At 32.0% G+C, this 20,239-nt stretch overlaps 1 protein-coding gene and 1 non-coding gene across 7 annotated transcripts in view; both read right to left on the reverse strand.

Annotated features, from left to right (window-relative positions):
- Ndae1 (Na[+]-driven anion exchanger 1) overlaps positions 1-19,707 on the reverse strand; it is a 178,264-nt gene extending 158,557 nt beyond the window's left edge. For 4 of the 6 annotated variants that reach the window (XM_067050711.1, XM_067050709.1, XM_067050710.1 and 1 more), the window contains exon 1: positions 19,614-19,707. The gene's annotated coding sequence lies outside the window, so the exon portion shown is untranslated. The remainder of the gene's footprint in view (positions 1-19,613) is intronic. The other 2 variants (XM_067050708.1, XM_067050705.1) reach the window with 2 other exon arrangements.
- Positions 8,015-8,157, reverse strand: LOC112210795 (U4 spliceosomal RNA). The gene has a single exon (XR_002945311.1). It is a non-coding gene; the product is annotated as a U4 spliceosomal RNA (small nuclear RNA).
- Positions 19,708-20,239: the final 532 nt, after the last annotated feature.

A 20,239-nucleotide genomic window follows, 5' to 3' on the forward strand; every position in this document is an offset into this window, starting at 1 on the left:
CCGGCTTCTGGCGGCTTATTGTATTTTTCCCGAGGTTTTTAGAGAGGCCCCGTGTGAGATTAGGTGTGTTTATTTGTTTTCAATTACGGCGGCTATTTCTCTGTACTTTCTAATGTCTAAACTGGCCACGTGCAAGATAAGGGCTGTTTATTTGCTTAACTCTGCCTACACGGTCAACCGTTCCCAGAGGGTGCATACCCTCTGTTATCTATATCCTTCTGTACATTTCTTTAGATCTGTAGCCGACGGATATTTGCATAGGTCCGGCGGTATCTTTGGCATGCCGACAAAAGAAATTATTTTAAGTTAAAAAACTCCAGCTGGTCCCTCTCATACATATCATTCTCTATGTGTCCGGAATAAAGAAAAGAAACTTAACACGTTTCTAACATAATAACACGATGTTTTAAAATAATGTTCAATATTAAAATATCGTTGCTTACAAAACATTGCCAAAAATACATCGATGTTTTTGAAGATCCATTTCACTAAGATAAGGTCTGTTAAAACGGCTACGCATCCTCCAGACAATCACAGTGGTTGCTAGAACCACGGATGCGACATTAACAACAAAAAACAACAATGTTTTAAAATATTATTGTTCGATATTAAAATATCGTTCCTTAAAAAACATTGCGAAAATGTTTTTTAACATCCATTTCAGTAAAATAAGGTTTGTTCCAACGACTTATGATTATCCAGAACTGCACGGAGCATGCGCTGTATAGGGTTTGGGAGGGATGAACACTTACTACGTATACTCTGGACAGTCAGAAGTGGTTGCTGGAACTAGGGATGCGACATCGACAACAAAAAACATCGATGTTTTAAAATATTAATGTTCAATATTAAAATATTGTTCCTTACAAAACATAGCCAAAAATACATTATTTTAAAACATCGATGTTTTTTGTTGTCGATGTCGCATCCCTAGTTCCAGCAACCACTTCTGACTGTCCCTTCCAAACCCTGGGAATCCTCATAGAAATCTGTCTATATAGTAAATTATTTGTTTTTATTAAGTTACTTTTGCAAAAAAAAAAAATCAATAATTGAGATATTGAGGCGTTACTGAACAGATGTATGTGCAGAACGATTGGCTGTATCGGCATAGAACCTTCGGGATAGCTAAGCCTTTATTGTTATTATCTTTATTATTATTATAGAAGGTATGTAGATACTTTCAAAACTGTTTAATCAACACCTTAAGTCCTGAGGCTTAAATAATCTAATTATAAATACCAACTTGGTTTTTTTTCGTACCCTCCTGATGAAATAATTTATTGGATACATACATATAGGAGATAGTTATATGTATATCTATTAGTTTGTTATTCCTTCATCATAACACTATATAACACATAATTCGGTTTATTTAAAATAAAATCCAAGCTATATATTAAAATTTGGAAGCCAATTCACGAGAAAATAGCACAATTATTAATTATTATTATAATATGTTTACGTATATACATCTATAATTTCATGACCTTTTTTTTCACGTTCAGTAATCCGAATTTTTTGATATTTCTAACCCCCGTTAATTAAAACAGCTCGGATAAGCGAGAGTCCACTGTATATAGTATACTTTTTGATTATTTTGTTAGAAATGGAGTTTTCATTACGACTCCAACGAAAATACCGACCTTTCACTGGAGTTTGCTTAATTTTGGAAACATCTGGAACGGACTTACTGAATGTGCCTAATATGAGTGGGCAAGTGGTCGAACTGATTTTCTGAACATGGTTTTGAAATAATCATGAAAATGAAAATCTGTAACCATACAACTCATTAAGGGTTGTAACAATTAGCTGAAATAACCATAGTATGTTAAACAATTTTGCAAGCACCTTGCGTTATGGTTCCACCCGCTCTCATTAATTAACAGCTTCGGGAATTTGAAGAAATATTTATTTGTTAATATTATTTTTTTTCTGTAACCATTTCTGGTGTAAAAGGTGGTTCTATTCTAGAATGGGAAGGTTAATATTTATTCCGTGGTACAACGACAAAATTAATGTCAACCCACCCAGGCCAGATTCGACTACACAGACACCACTTTTCCAAATTTGAGCAAGAAAAATTAATAAATAATTTAAGAGATAAACATTGAATTTCTAAATCTATTTCAAGATTCGTAAAATATTATAAACAATTTTTTAAAGTGCTTCTAAAATTGAAAACTGGTGATTCTACATTAAAAACATGATTTACCTATCAACACATTAATTAAACTACTTGAAAAATATGTTTTATTTACATTAACTATTTGTAGTAAAGAATTATGCTTCATTAAATATTAGCACTGTGTTTTTATTATATTTATTAATTCGTACATACTGATATTTCTCTTTTTAATCTCGATCTATATGTCATTCGCGTATTCAACCGCAGTTTTTAGTGAATCAGTGGGAGATTTGTAATCAATGTTTTTAAGCTTGATGCTTATGTTGGAGAAAAAAAAATGAAACACAAAATTATTTATTTTATTATTTAGTATCAAATTCTCTTATATATTTATGCATTTTATATTCTTACAAACGATGTGAGATGGCTAATTATTTCAAATAAACGAAATTAAAAGTACATTAGAGAACTATTTTATGAACATTAGGAATTTAGCCCCCGTCAAACTATATCAACGAGGACAAGCCTGATATTAAAACTTGTATACACCAAGTAATTTAAATATCATAAAAAGTAATTTAAAATCATTAAAGCTGTTTTTGAGGAAAATAAAATAAAATGGATTGGTTAAAGGAGCAATTCCCTAATGTCTACTTTAGAAAAAAAAATTGCAGTTACGGCCCAGGCATTTAGTTACCTTAAATACGAAAATTTGGTTTTTGAGCTAGGATTTTATCATAAATATGACCACATAGACCACTTTATAAGACTTGGTCATTTAGACCCGGAAGACCTTGAACGTTTATTTCCGTCAAAATCTTAGATTCAAAATTGTTCAGAGATTCAAAATCGCTGTTCTTCCCCTATCTATGTGTTCTATATACAAGTAAGTTATTTATTTAATAAGTACTGTAAAGAAGTTAAACTAAATATCAACTATTTATAGGCGTGATCAGTTTAAATATTAAGATTTAGATAGAACCTATTTACGATTTCACACATATCCTGCCTTAAAAAATAAGGACTAAAAATAGGATTAAATGAAACTCCTGTTTGTCAGGTGTCTCATTTGCCTTTTAAAAGAGATGACTTAATTATTCACGGTAGAAGCTAAGGACTGGGTCAGTTGACACACCTCTAAAGAATTTTCTTCTTTCTAAAAGATACTGCTGAAGTTTCTATACATTTTTTCAAAATGATTATTAGATTAGTTATACATTTTCATATTCTATTGATAGATAAAAATTACAAATTATTTAATTTAATTTAATATAATAATAGCAGTAATCATCTAAATATTACGTAGAGCTTCAATGGGGTGGGATTAGCCAAAACATGAAGGGTGAAGGTCTGGGTATTATTAATCTCGTGAAGTTTTCTGACGTTCCTATATTCTCAACAATAAATTTCAATACATGCAATAAAACTGGGGCTATTAGTAGCTGAAGGGGATAAACTATTGTCTCCTGACTGCAGCAGTACTTGACTACACCCTAGGGAATCGACTTTTATTTCTGTAGCGGTCCCACGAAATGAAAACTTGACCCCCTCCACCATGGTTCCTATAGGTAGATTACCTCAAGATAACCCCTCCCTCCCTTCGTATGTCAGCAATGACATTGGAAAAAAAAAGAGAGAAAACAATATAAATTTTCCTTTCATATTATATAATAATTATCAATACTTTAATGCCAATCAAGGTACATTATATACAATTAATTTATTTTACATGACCAAATGGGTCATTCTCCCAATGGTGGTCAAAAGCTGTCCGAAGAACCACTAAATAATATCCTTATCAAAATACCAATAAACGAGCAAACGGTTTCGACATTCGACATCAGTTAAAACTTATTAAATAACTCCAAATATAGAAAAATTAAGTTATAAACGTCAAAATGTTATTCATTCTTTGTTTTTTATTTTCCTCAGGAGTTATATGTATTATTGAGGGAGCGGAGCTTTAGGGCACTATCCTACTAACTGCAAGGACTCTCGGGTTCGAATCCAGCTGTGGCAGATATTTATTTATTCTATTGCTGTAACCGTGGTTTCTGGAGATAATATAATTATCTCTATGAAGGATGCCGGAGTACTATAAGTACTCCGGCATCCTTGATAGAGTGGGCTGATGAAAAATCCGTTGGTTGAAAATGATATTGAAAAAATCATATCCTTGTAGAAACCGTTGTTCTAAGAACAGTACTTCCTTACAAAGTAATGAACCCCTGATCCTCCATGGTTTCTATCAATCTTCATTAAAGGTCTTATAGGGACTTTGCAGATCTCTGAAAGATCTCAGCAGAAAATTAAAAATTTTAGACATATAGCTAAGGCAACTAGGAATGTGAAGCATATCAAACAGTTTAGTAAAGATTTTCTTTTAAGCAATCTATTTAGAAGGTGAGTTCTTAAATTATTTGTATGTATATAGTGGTTAGAAAAATATGGATTTTTCAACAACTTATTATTTCTAGTTTGTTAACAAATTCCATTGGATGCTATGAAAATTTCACGTCTTTTTCTTTATGTTTAAATAATTAAATATGGTTTTTACCGACATGAAAATTTCAAAAATTCGACAATTTTAGATTATTATTATCTCATTTCCTCAGGCAGGGTATGGACTATGGACTAGGTCCCGCAGTAAAGATCTTACACCACAAAGCAGTGTCAGACGAACGTAGCCTAATTATGGTGAGCTTGAGTCTCCTCCTGATGTGGCTAGAGAAGTTGTGGTGCCTGTCCAGCATAATACCTAGGTGGAGGATGGAGTTGGTGATGCTTCTGTCTTCGTCTTTCTATTATTGCCACCGGTTATAATAAAACAAAACAAGCTTTCCAAATTAATGATTACATTAAGATCAAGTAAAAATCTTAAATTACAACAAAAGTTAAAAAAAATTATATTTAATTTGAAAAAAAAATTAATGATCACTATAAATATTTACAGAGTTTAACAGTTAAAGAGAGAATCTTATCATTGGGGCCATAAATTTAGCATTATGTGTTTAGATTTGTTTAATTATTTTGATGGAGGTTTTTTTATATCCTTTCGGTCATTTATAAAATTTTACCTTGTAAAAACCTCGATCCCGGACCCAAATTTTAATCCGTCCCAGCCCATCAGGATGCGTTGGATCAAAGAAATTCTCCACATGAATTCGACTTAAAATCCAATTTACTATCAAAATCCGCAAAGTAAATATCTCATTCTATTGGAAATTTCAGAGTTAGACGCACTGGAGAACGTAAGAATATTATCAATATTCTCAGAAGATAGGACACTGTTGTGACCTAGCGAAAATAAAATCAAAATTCCAAAAAGTTGTCATATATATGTATATATATATATATTTGTGTGTTAAAAACAAATATTAATACATCGAAACTAAAAGTAAAATATAAAACAGCTATAAAAATTAATTAGCATGTTTCTTGTATGTTGCAGAAAATTTTAAGCCGAGCTTACGATACTGAAATAATTGATGAATTTACAAGAAATAAACTAAGAAAAAAGGAAATTCATACAAAAATATGTAATTTTTTTTAATATTTAAAAAAATGTATTAATTATTTTGTTTTTTTTATTGAATTCTCCATTATTTTATAACTAAGATACAACGGTCCTTATTTCACAGCAGTCAGAAATAAACGAATCCGAGTGATGTCATCGTTCTGTAACTCCCCTAAAAGCTGTAACTGACACTGAAAATTAGAATCTGATTCAATTTTATCTCCAGTATTAATAAAATCAACGAACTATTTCTTTCTTTCTTAGTCGAGTTTTTTTCCAGTAAAGAATGATAAAAAATAAGCGTGCATTTCTAGTAATTATTATTAAAGGTTAAATTAATTGCATATGGAAAAGGCGCATAAGAGTGACTTCCCATATAGCTTCATATGACAATTACACAAAAACTCTTACCTAAGAATGGAAATATTGATCTGAAAATGGAAAAATATTATCTAAAAATGGAAAAATCTCATCTAAAAACGGAAATATTTCACGGTTCTTAATTTGTTTTTTAAGGAAAGTTATATACCGATTTCAATTGTCTAACGCTCATATATTTAGCCATTCTAAGCACTATTACGAAATATTTGTGTTATTTAAAAAAAAAAGTCTAACATTTTAAAAGTAAAAAAAATTTAGATATCTTAATTTTTTCTCCATATTCCTACATACCGATTTCTTTTAAAATTCAATTTGATTGTAATTGTATCCTAATTATCACATTGAAAAAGTTCATTGATTTTATATTATAAACAAAAGTATGAATATTTTTTCGTTTGCACCTATTATAATTGGTGAAAAATAGTGGAATATGTAAATGAAAACTATACCCATAAAGTTTATTTAAATAGAAAGGAATTACAGAAACATGTGGTACACATATTGCAACATGTGGATTGTGACTCCGTTGAACAATATCAACCTAAATATCTATCAACTCCCATTCAAGAGGATATGACACGTCAATCAATATCTCTTTTCACGGAGACAGCGAGATTCAGTTTATTCAACAGACTACCTTGGATTTTTTCTTTCAGTATCTTTTTCCTTTAGATTTTGATGGTTTATACTCTAATAGGTATGTTAATTACGTGTTACTTATCTATAGGTTTAATAACTTTAAATTCCATTAATTATATAATCTGTTTCAATTTCAACCTTCATTTGAAGGGTCTCTTCACACTTTTACCTACAGCCATGATGAAGACCTACAATCTAGGTCGGAACGTCAGCAGAAAATAAATTAATGATTGATTACTATTTTCTTCTTTTTTCTTGGCCGCAGCCTTGAACATCCCCCTCTAATTATATTTATCATGACCTCGTAGGTCTCTGTCCTTTTATTTCTTCTAATCATTGTTGTAGATTAATTTATTTATTCTTGTTTACAATTTATAAAGCAGTTTGATTATTCAATAAATACAATTTTATGGTAATCCATCATTGTAATTATAATTATAATTATCTTTTGAAGTTTTTTATCTTGCCATTCAAGGATTGTTATTACTACTATTTTTAGTAAGGATGTATTCATTTAATTGTTCCAACACACAATTTATAATAACTATAAATATAATAATATTTTTACAAAAATAAATATAATAACAATTATAATGCTAACAATGTCACTTAGATTACTTACTGAAGGGTACAAAGTAAACAAAATAATTGCTTAGTTCATTGATTCCTTTATGTGGAGAAGAATTCATTGATGATAAATACACCCTTATATGAATGAATTTTTCCAAAAAAAAAGAGAAAAATGGAATGCAAAGCTTTAATGCTTATGTTTCATCATTTAACTCAAACCAGTAAAAGGTAAATAGAACGTGAAACCCCCATTAGTGCTGCGTGAAAATCCCAACAGATGAACATACTAAGAGTCCCCAGTCCTACCTTATCCTTCTCATGTAGAGAGTAGAATGGTCCTTTTTACGAGTTTTCACTTATATCCGGAAAAACTCGTTTAACCAAGGGAAATTAAACTCACAAGAATATGAATGTTTAGATAATTTTTTTTTCTAACTGTTATGGTTTTCAAGATAACCATTATTCATGAATAGCGATTATAGCCAAAGAACTGTATTTATGGGAAACCACGAAATTCGACCAAAGATATTAAACTCTCAACCAGTTAAAGATAAATGAGTAAAAACTATATACTTTTGAAGAAAATTAAATGGTTTACAACGTCCTCGAGAACTTAAAAAACCAAAAGATTTGTCTATTGCATACATCTCAACCCTGATAACAACCTACATTGCGGGTCAAAGCATTGGCAATTAATGAATAGTTGAAAACTACATGTGTTCTTCTTGAGTGCGGCCAGACCATCTCCTTTAAATTTGTCTCTGTACGATACACCTTTTTCAAAATATAACTATTAAAAAATTATTTTCCCGCCCCCCTTTCACCATTTCACGGAATGGATATAGGCAAGGACATTTTCAACTAGCAATAATTGCACCTCAGTAGACCTTCATTGGTTACGATAACGCCTCTGCGCAAGGCAATGACTTTAAGTAGGCTCATCTATGTATCCTTAATAAAGTTCAGATTCTAAATACTTGCCCTTACTCTATATTCTTTACGGGCGTTCACTGGTTGGACTAAAATGTTATATGATTTGTAAATATTATAAAGATATGATCAGTAAAGTTACCAGTGACAAATGGGGTGTGATGACAGGTGATCTGATAAAGAAGAAAAATGAGAGAGAGAGCATAGGAACCAGCCATGTAATATTCTACCACATAAAAAACAACATTGCCTCTGATTGTTATGGAGAATATTGTTATATTACATTACAAATATTTACAACTACTTTTACTAAAAAAATCTGGTGCGGTCCGTGCATCTCACCAATTCTACTTACTATTCAACTTTGAGTTGTGATTGATTCGTTTATATGGTATAAAGGCAATTGAAAGTAAATTAAAAATTTACAGTTGTTAATTAAAAAGTAAAAATTAAAATATTTATTTTGTAAATTTCATTTCAGTTATGCATTTTTTGTTATTCTCCGTGACTTTGAGTGTTAAATATTATTTTTTCTGAAATCTTTTCTGATCCAAGCTTTTGTACGGTGTATATAAATTCTATAGAAGGTCTATTATATCCGAAAAAAATGTTTTTGCCTGGGAAATAATTTATCTCTTTTCTTTTCTAAGAATTTAACAATCAAATTCTTTTATAGCTTATTCTCATCCATCCTGTTACTAATTACAATGAGAGAGGACTAATTATTTGAAATAAAAATATAGAGGTAGTTTAGAGAAAGCTATTTCGAAATTTCTTTTACATTTCAGATCATTTAATTGTATATCAATCAACGAGTTCAGTCAAAGTTGTTTCACAGTAAATCGTAAAAGCAAATTGCCTTTTTTTGTGTTATGATCTCATCTTGTGAGGTTGTGACATGTCGTACATCGACCAACCTACTCGCTATAATTGTCCATTTGAAAAATCAGATAAGTAAGGCTACCATGGAGGGCGGGAGTGGAGGGTTATTACATGAATGTAATAATATTAACAATTTAATTGAGTTCTATTTGTATAACAGAAACATGGCTTTCAGGAAGTTTTTAACTTTAAGAGAACATAGTTTCAAATGCACTTACTTGGTCCGACCCCTTATGCTGTTCAAGCAGAAGTTACAGAAGTGCATTAACGAAGAAATTGATCAACTTAGCTGATAGGAGAGTGTTATTGGCATTTCATTCGATTACTATAGACCCAAGAGCTAACTTTTCTAAACAATTAGTGACCACTTTAAAAGTTCAAGTCATGCACATATAGCTTACGACGTACAATGGAACCGGCAATTAAACAGCAAATTTATGACTGCAGGATGAATTAAAAATAACACTAATTGGAGGATTATAAGAAGATATTTTGTCGTAAGTAAGAATTAAAGAAACGAAACAGGATTAAAAAAAGAATCGTTTGTAGTTTGTTCGTGAAACTTGAGATTTTTGTAGATTTGGACTACCTTTACAACTTTCACTTACCACCCTATATACGTCCTTAAATTCTGTGCCACTATTGTGAATTTCAAAAAATAGAACTTAAAGACAAAAACAAGAACTAAAATTGTATTTTTCTGTTAATAGAAAGCTTGTAATATTTTTATAATAAATAAATAGTTTTGACTATTGATTAAGAGCCGACACAAAGTAGGCTATCTTTTTGGTATTTAGTTTCCAATTCCCTACTGTTGTATATCAGTGTCACAATTCATATTTATGCTAGTTCTATGTATATGTTACTTTTGAGATCCTACATCATTTTCACCTACTCTGTCTTTTCCTTTTTACTTCTTGATATTATTTGTTCATTATTGTCTTTCCTCAACGAAATCTGGTCCATTTGCTTCTTTCTTATTATTATGACAACAAGAAGAAATGAACGAAAACGCATATGACATTAATCTTATTAAAATTTATTCTATTTTTTTATTTACTTGTATACCTCAGAACATCTAGTTGCCGAATATAGCTTCTGTGCTAAATAAATAAGTTCGTTAGGTATGCGGATTATTAACAACAGTTGTTTTTGTCATTCCTGACCCATGATTTGTACTTTGATTTCGGGTAGGTAAATAATAACTGAAAAAATGGGTCATGCATAAAAATGAAATTATGTGCAAATTGATATAGTCTGATATCACTGAAAATACTAATCGATAACTTCATTTTTATTTTTGTGGTTATATACTGCAGTAGGACAGATTCCTTGCTGAATTTGAACCTACCAGCCCAAAACGATCTGAACTCATTAATAAATTTGTGCAGGAGTATTAACAGCAGTTCTTTACTTAATTCATATACTTGTCTTCACCTTACTTCAATTAATGAATAAGTAAAAATAGCTTGTTTTACAGAAGGAATAAATTGTGCCACTATTACTATTTTTATAATCTTATTAGTTATTTATTCGAGTTCTATCAACGGGTAGATTCTCCACATATTTGTTTCATGTCATTATATCACCTACAGCAAATTTTGTATAGCAAATTGTATATATATATGTATACAGTTGTAAATGATAATAAATAAATTATAATAAAAAAAAATAGTTATTTAGTATTTTTTTTTGTTTCGTTTCGATTAAGTTTTAACTAATTTCCGATATTAAAATAATCAATGTATTTCGAAACTAAACATAGAATAAAAAAAACAAAAGGTATTTTAGGTAATTTAGTTAAAACGGTTCATGACACTGAAATTTGAGGACATTCATTATGAAACTAACAGGGTGGAGAGGCCGTAGTTGCCGAGAGATCAATATTAGAGTGAATTTGATATTCTCTAAAACGTCATGGCTCATACAGCATTATGCTGTCCCTGCTTTCTGAATATTTAAAAAAGTTCATACATTGCCTTATATGAAAATGTTATAAGGGGTTGAAAACGTATTTCTTATACGAGAGTATGTAAGAAAGGTTTCATCATTGATTGCACGTTTTTATAACAATTGACAAAAAATAATCAATGGAACTTCTTCATAGATTCAAAGTCAAAGTGGCGTGTCTGCATTTTTTCTGTCTTAAGTGTGGTCTTAAGTGGTGCTTTCCGTAGGAGGGGGGAGGAGGGTAGTGAGGGGTCGTTGTTCGACGAAGATTTATCTATTTCTATTTAAGAAATAGTAAGATCTACTCTCTCTCTCCGCCTGGAACGGAAGCTATTACAAAAATATAAAATCGGCAGCCAACAATTAAGAGAACATTGGATAAAAAAAGTTTACTGAATCTCAGGAGGTTGAACAATGTTTTAGCGTAAGGGGTGGTTGTGGAGTGTGTTTTGGTGGTTGTTGGGGTAGCCCTAGAACGTTATCCTGAAAGTGCTTCTAGAAAATGCTATAATGTAGTTACAGTCACAAGAGAGAAGGCTCGGTAGGGCTTCTGCAGGCTACTAATAAGAATTGAGAATTAACTCAACCGACGAAAACGTGAAAATACGGAAACTGACCGTCGAGGAATGGAATCTTGGTTGATCGACAACTAGGAAAGGAACGTTGAGAAAATACGCTTTCACTATCTGAGTCTAGTGTAAAGAGTCCTGGTTCCCCCTAGTCCTTATAGATTATGGGGCCTTTCAGGCAAACTGTATAGCTTTGACAAGGATGTTGACTCTCTATGCCCCACATGTAGAGTATCGGAAACCGCCACAGCTCGTCATAATGAGCTGCACCGTGTTTGAGGCACTAATAAAAATGTTCCTACGTGTCCACTCAGAGACTTCTTCCGCCTTAAGAGTGAATACAATTCACCAAACTTCAAAGTCATTATGAATGGCTGTAAAAAACCAAAGAGACCCAAGCATTTCAGCCTTATCCCTAGGAGAAAGCGGATCCCTACTGATGAAAGAATCCCCACTGTGCCGGAGTTCATAGGCCTATAGCACATCAAATTCTTTGATGGGTCGAAGGCCTGCTCCAACCCTCTGTTCCATGAGATCGTCCCTCCACCAAGACCTGGGAGGTGGCAGAGTACTAGCCCCTTGATCGAAGTCCTCGACGAGGGAAGGGCTTTAAACTCCGCAGTCTAAAGTCGTCTACACTCACACCTATCCGGCGGAACGGTCCCTACACATTCCTATAGGAAATGTTGCTACACTGGCGTAAGCAACATATCTCAACATTGTTCATTGGACCCTTACTCATAATGCCGTTAGGTAATAGCAGGCAAAATTTCTACAAAGATATGCATTCTTCATTTAATATGTTTATATTTATTAATGTTTCAGGAGGGTACGAAGACAAAAAAAGGAAGAATCCCTGAAGGACAGGTGAAAATAATTTTCCTTGGCTGATTTTTTTTTTATATATAAAGGTTTTTATGCAGTGAATAATGGATCAATCTATATTGGTACTATGTCGGATACCTAGTTGCTTTGAGGCAAGCAATGGTCCAAATAATTGGATGCTATATTACAGAAATTATTCGTTTAGGGCTGACGGAAAAAGTGCCTATGGCGATATGTTTTCCTGGAAACCCATTACTAATTTTCCCATCCTAAAGGCTATCATAGAAACAATGTTAGACCATGAGCTTAAGAAGCTAATTTGATTTTACCTTTACCAAAGCGGTTTCGTGAAATAAACAACCTAGGTGAACGCACGCATAATTGAAGCTGTTCTCAGGCAAGGATGCCAAGAACGAACAGAAAGATACTTCAATTATGTTACAGGATGTGACTGGAGCATTTTACAACATTGGTCATTGTCATATTTTAAAGACTCTAAAGACCAAGGGTGTGACGACAGACCTACGGAAAGCAACAGAAAGTTTGGTTAATAAGAAAACTATTAGAATCGATCTCCAGGTCCATTGAAGTTAGCCTATCCTTATTTTGAGAGGTTTTCACCAGCCCTTTTTAGGTTCACTATATGCAGAGATCTGCAATCCAAATATCGCAAATGAATATGGTTATAAATTAGTTTATAATCATGACATTGTTCTACTACCTGATTTCGCGCATGATCAAGCGGTAGCCTCTTTTGGTTCTAAAGCAGGATAGAGTGTAATAAACAGCATTCGGAAAATACTACGTGAGCTGGGATTATTCATAAATCTTAAAAAAAGATTCAGAGTTCACCATGTAGAATGGAAATTTAATACGACCGTCTCTCCTGAAAGGAATTGGGGCAGTCATTGAAGAAGTGTCATGGCTATGATAGGTATGCCAATCCACGATGATGTACGCGCCACGACGATACAGGTCCTGTATTTGTATGTTGCAGATGGAATGCTCCTTTTCAACATTGGTTTATTTCTCAAAAATTACTCATAGCATTATTCCTTACGATTTGCCAATTCGGGGTGAGATAAGGATATATGCTGATCAGTTAGGCATTGTTTCAAATAGTAAAGAAACATTATTCACGACCAAGAAAGTTAGACAGTCCCTAAGAGAAGAGTCGTTTGAAAATCTTTTAAATGCAAGTGTGTGACCCATTTTGAATAAAATAAATGGACTAATAAATTCATGTGCGACAGGTATATTCTCACTGGCTTGGAATATACAAACGCTCTAATATTGAATGTGAAGTACGCCTCTTTGAACTGTTCTAGGAACTAGAGGCCAGGCAAATGGAGATGTTTGAACCCTCTACCACAAATATGATCAAGAGTCAGAAATCCTAGCTCATATATTAGGAAAATGTCCAAACAACATGCTTCTTGTCGCCCAAGGGTATAATAGTTTTTAAAAAAGCAAATATTTGAAGTACTGGAGAAGACGAATTTAAATGTTTTCAGGAAGTACGTTTAGATACATATGGCTCAACGATATTTGTAGATATTCTAGAATTCAATGCGACAGAGAAGGAAGCACTAATAAATGATTATACAATAAGTTATGTGACTGAAATAATCAGAGATGGGTTGCAAGCGGAAAAAAGCAAATTTAAAATGAATTCCTTACTTAAAAGTGTAGGAAATAATTTGGCGAAAGGAATTTTTTTATAAAAAGGTTTTAATTCGGAAGGGAGATGCATACTCATTCAACAAGTATTTTTTGGAACGGCAAGCTGTAATTATAGTAACAAATATAGGAACATTTTTTTTTTTTTTTGCGACTTATGTTTCAACTATAACAAAATAATATATTCAAACGAAAATATTCATTCAACGCAGTTGACTATCAATGCAATTTTTTGATTTATTCACTTGAACGTGTCTGGCTTTTTTTTTTTTTTTAATTGTAACCATAATCCCCTATCGCTTTCCTAATCATTGACTTTCTTATGGTAGATTTCCAGTAAATCAGTGACTAACTCTTTTTTAAAATTAGAAAAAACAAAGAAGAGCCTTTTTTCATTACTGCATTAAAAGAATTTTAACTGTATATGCCAATGAATTTATCGGAGGTCATCAAAATTGACTCGTACAGAAATCTTAAACAGTAACTAAGCCCGCGCTAACCGTGAAAAAGTTAATTACTCGTTACCTAATTAACTACACTTGACAACTTCTTCAGGTTTGATATGGAAATATCAACGGCAAACATTAAAGAAAAAGAAACACAAATATGTTGATCATATTGATTGCAGAAGGATAAAATTTTATTTAACACAAGATGTGTTAGAATATTTTTAAGCAATGAAATTTCCTCATTTAAGTGGTTATTTTTGCCAAATCAATTTTGACGTTAAAGTGTTTCGTACTGACAACAGTGAAGCGAAAAAATCGAAGCTAAAATAACTGATGGTCCCAGCTATGAACCCTTTTGTTGTCAGTATTTTATTGAAAGAGAGAAGGATAGTTCATTGGAAGGACCAACTGATATTGAATCTGAACCATTGCCTTTCAACAGGTTCTACTTCTCAGCCACTAACTTTCCTAAGAAATAGTAAAAGCCAATATTTCTTTAAATTAAATGTTTTTATTAGGGCACTTACAAAAAAAAACAATATAGTCTGGAAAGTTTTCTCATTTAAAGAAAAGTTTTGTTTAAAAAAATAAGCAATAATTACTGATGCAATTTTTTATTAAATAATATTATTGAAGAAGCTAAATAAAATTAAATAACAGTACGTATGTTGCAACAAAAACTGGACATCGTAACAAAAAAATTGACCTCTTTACAATTTTGAAGCCTACATCAATCAGTTGCTTTTTTTTTTTTTTTTTTTTTTAATGCTCTATAACCTCTAATTAACTAATGAAATATAAACATGAATAAAATAAATGACCACGCTTCCCCATAGCTGGATAAATTAAGGTTAGGAATATTATATATGAAAAAGATGGTGCAAGTGGCAAAGGGTACAAAAATCAATGTATATAAATAAAAATAGCCATGTGTGTTCTTATATTTTACTTTTCGGTTAAAAATACCCAACAAAGACCAATGGTGTTCATGTATAATAATAGTTTCTGGTCCTCCATTTTGCATTGTAATGGTTGCATTACGGTAGTTGCGGTGGGACCGGAGATATGGGAGTATACTATGGTTAACCTAGGAAATTTTATATTTCTCTAATAGGTCCAACTTCACACTCATGGAAAAACTTTGTTTTTCACAACAAACACATCAGGCTAATTTTTAAAAAATGAGATGAAACCTGATATCATAATCAAATCTACTGTATAATTGAGTTATTTACGATTCATTACTTTATAAAAAAAAAATTCAACTTTATGAAAGTTATTGCTTTTATACACATTACATGCCATAAAACCTGTATGTTTAACCAAAATTTAACGAGGGTTGAACTGGAGAGCGCAGATAGTAATAAACATAAACCATTAATAGAATGCAACGTGGCTACCTACATTTTAGGACTTCATCAGAGCTATTAGATAAAATGAAGGAAATTGTAAAAATGAATAGATTAAATTTGAAAAATTCATAAGTTGAAATGAATAAAGTAATATACTTACAAAAATTACATTAGTGTATAATAATAAATCGTTCCTATATTTTTCCTAATACTTTATTCTACACATTTTGAATTAATTTTTATGAAAGGAATATGGTCCGGGTGCGGTCAAAAAAACTCAAATAGTAGAAATATACTATTTTAATGAGCCAATGTTTCGCCCCACGTTGCAGGGCTTCTTCAGGGCTAAAAAAAGATACAAACACATAGTTACATAAGGAAAACAAAAACATAAGTGTAAAATAACAGGGGTATAAAATGTAAAAAAGTAAGATATAATAAGAAAAATTAAAGGTAGTTTACATCATGTCATATTATAACCCTATAATAATAATAATAATAGTATTTCTTTATATACATATATACATTTATAATAGCATTATTTACATCTACGTTTTCTTAATATACGTTGGTATAGACATTCCTTTTTAAAGGAGTAATAAAGTCTTTAACGGGGATTATCCGTACTTTGGTTCACTGAGAGTTCGCTTATTTTCATTTTCCAGTATTTTCTGTCCATGTGACCACAGTTTTCCTTATACTTTCTTTATCTCGTCTACCCATCTTTTTCTTTGTCTGGCTAGGTTCTTTTTCATATCCAAGGGGATCCACTCTGTTAACTTCTTCGCCCAGTTTTTGTCGTTCCTTCTCATTAGATGCCCACCCCATTGCTATTTAACCTTCTTGACGTGCCTGATCACATCTGTGACACCAGTTTATTTACATATTAATAGGCTTTTGGCATCTTCGACCATGCTCCTCTCCATTGCTCTTTGACATGTTGAGTCTTTTTCTCATGGCGCTTGCTGTGGGACCATGTTTGGCATCCATAAGACATAACAGGCAATACACAGCTATTGAAAGCTAATCTTTTTAGAGGCTGGCTGATATTGTTATTTCATATAATGATATAGCTACTTCATTATCAATCGTAAACTCCAATATTTCCGCCAAGCCATAGCTGTCCTGTTTGAATCTATGTTGATTAAAGAAATCTTCTATCTTTAAAAGAAATCTTTTACCCTAGATATGTGAGTTCATCTCGTAAGCTTATTTCTGGAAGGTCTCTTTTCACTTTGGTGACATGTGAGTTTGTAATTATTTTTATTTTAATTGGGCACTTCTGTACATAAGCTGATTTAGCATGGTCACTATTTATTCTTCTCTACTTGAGATCACATCATCTGTGTATTTAAGTGTGATTAGTTTTACACCGTTGATATTGATTCCATATTCATCCTAGTCCATCTCCTTTAGAATAAGTTCCAATATTATACTGAAGATCTATGGTGATAGAGTATATCTTTGGCTGACTCCACACTTCATTGGAATCTCCTTGCCTTTCCTGTCGCTAGATATAAATGTTTTGTTGTTGGAATATAATTCTTTTATTATAGAAATGTATTTTTCCTCAATTCATATTTATATATGCTGTCAAAGGCTTTGGAGAAGTCAACCAATCCAAGGTAGAGGTTTAAATTATATTCTATATTTTTTTCTGTCAGTTGGTTTACAGCGTGTAAATGATATATTGTAGACATGCCCTTCCTAAAACCCGCTTGGTCTAGAGGTAAATTTTTGTGTATTGTTTTTGTCAATCTGGTTCGGATGATTTTTGTAAAGACTTTCCCTATTGTGGCGGCAGGTGATATTTGTTAATTTAGTTCTGCCCCCTTTCTTCTTGTTTTGATGTTTTCCAGTCTGTGGTAATTTCTTCTTTTTCTATGACTTTATCGAAAAAATTACACAGCACTTACCCATAGCCCTATAGTTCTGTAATTATTTATGTATTCATAATTCCTTTTTTCCTTTGTTTCGTTTAGAAGCATCAGCTCTTATTTTAATGGGGTTTAGTAAGGGATCTCGAGAGAATGTTTGAAAGAAGGCCATTAAGTTTGTGTCTTGTTAAGGTCCTCATTACGAATTTAAACTTTGCCCCCTCGAATTTACTTCATAAAAATACAAAATAAATTTATTATACACTAGTGTACCAAAGTAAATAAGAGAAAATTATTTACAATTTCGATTCAAATGAGTGTTGTTTTTTTGCCGCTTTGGTTAGAAGCTAGAGCGATTTGAAATTATCAGACGGAATGCAACCCAATCAAACGGAACCGAAAAGACAATTTGGAAGGTTTTGAGAATTCCTAAAAAATAGATTACTAATATGTATAGAACTGACTTGCGTTATTTTTTTTAGTTTTAGTTGACGATTTTAAAAAATGCATGATTTTCATTTCGAGGAATAATAATTGAAAAAAAGATTATTTGTTTTTGTTAAAAAAAAAAAAAAAATTGGTGGCAAGCCTTAATTTCATGTTGAGCGCCCTCAAAGATACAGAAGTCCAAAGGATCAAAACTCCATTAAAACATTGCAGGTAAACCTCATTTTCAGCCTAATCACCTATTAAACTCAAGGATTACTAACACACTCAAACATTTATGCTTTTCTAGACCTTCATTCCAAGCTCCATCCTAACGAAAATCTTGTGGGTTTTAAAGTATATTTGCCTATACTTACCTCTTATTTATCAGGCAAATTCTTGACGAGATCTACTTCATGGAGTACACAAACCGCATCAGCATTCAGTAATCGAAATGCTTTATAACTTCTCGCGGTCAACACAGCCATAATATCTTTTGAGTCTATTAATATATATCATCATACTAGATATACATTTTTTTTTCGAACACTTGCCAATGGGAAAGTATATGGATAATTACAGATCACTACAGTCTGAATCTAAATTCATGATTTCCTAGTGGGGTTCATAATTCGGCTAGTTAAATTATTCGGAAAGTTATATTAAAGTTTTGAAGTACATAAAGAAAAAATTCCTACGCTTATACACCATCACTACAAAGCCACAATGGTGTATCTTCAAATTCTGTTATTTTCGGTTTTATTTCATTTTAACGTGGTTTTCACATTGGCGAAGCACCTTCAGAAAATTTGACGAGAAAAAAAAGGATATTTAAACAATATACAATAATCATTCAATACGATTTGAACAAGCCAAAGAAGTGTATGTTTTGAATAATAAATTGAAATAAACCGAACTGAAAGTTGTAAAATCTGGTATTTCTATACTCTAAATTCTATCTGGAAACAAAGGAACTCCCTGAGGTGTGAAATATATGGTAAGACTCCCATTCATCATAAATTATGTAAGAATCTGAATTATTCATTATAGAAAACTCGCATTTCAAAATTTCTTATATGAACATTATACACAATAAATCTATTCAGTCTATATTTATGAAGAAAATAACTGGCTGCAGATGCAATTCTATCAGAATTAATTTGTTCAACAAAATAATATCAAGACAAAATTAATTTCAAAAAACAATTAATTAATTTAATTTCAATTTGTAATCCATGAGAAAATATATTATATTTTTATAACTATTTATGTAGGTTTCATAATTAAATTTAAATAGGTATTTAGAAAGGTAGGCATTTTAATATTTAAAATTACTCAGACACATATTTCTCAAAAAATATATATAAAATTTAATTATAGTTCAGATTAATATAGAAAGATGGATAAATATAGTATAATTTTTTTTTTATATATTTACCTTTATGAAGTCTTACGCGACGAGAGTTGAAGTGGAACGGTGAGCGATGTGAGTTGTGCTAGTGCCGAAGCCGGTGCGGGACTGCGAAACTCCAGTTCCCTCCCACCTATTGATCCCATCCATCCTAGAGACCCATGCGCCGCACCGCCAAGAATGCCCTAAAGTGTGAGGAAACGAACCTCATCACACCAAAGCAAGAAAAGATGATAGAGCAGCATCTTGGACAAACCTCATGAACGGTGCTATAACCGCAAAGAAACGTTACCTGAACGGCTTCATAAAGAACTAAATAAATTCAAAAACATTGACAAAATTATTCCCCTCAAGTACATTAAGTTTCCTTGTACATTATAGTTAAATAAGAAAACGTTAGAAGGGCATGATTTTTTATTTCTTTTCCGGTTATTTTTGTAAATGTAAAAATTTGTGCGGTGCATAATTACTTTTATAATATTATCAGATCAGGGATTTATCAGCTCATCAGATCAGTCGAGCACTAAGTAGGTGTTGAGATTTTTTGCTTCTCCCCTCTTCCTAGCCGTTTCTGAAATGGAAGGAAGAGGGTTATCATACAGTTTACTATCCTATTCTAACCAGAGTAGGAAGGACGAGTCATCATTGCGTGG

This window comes from Halyomorpha halys, unplaced genomic scaffold, assembly GCF_000696795.3.
Source record: "Halyomorpha halys isolate HHAL.00 unplaced genomic scaffold, Hhal_1.1 Scaffold473.1, whole genome shotgun sequence".
NCBI classification, from domain to species: domain Eukaryota; kingdom Metazoa; phylum Arthropoda; class Insecta; order Hemiptera; family Pentatomidae; genus Halyomorpha; species Halyomorpha halys.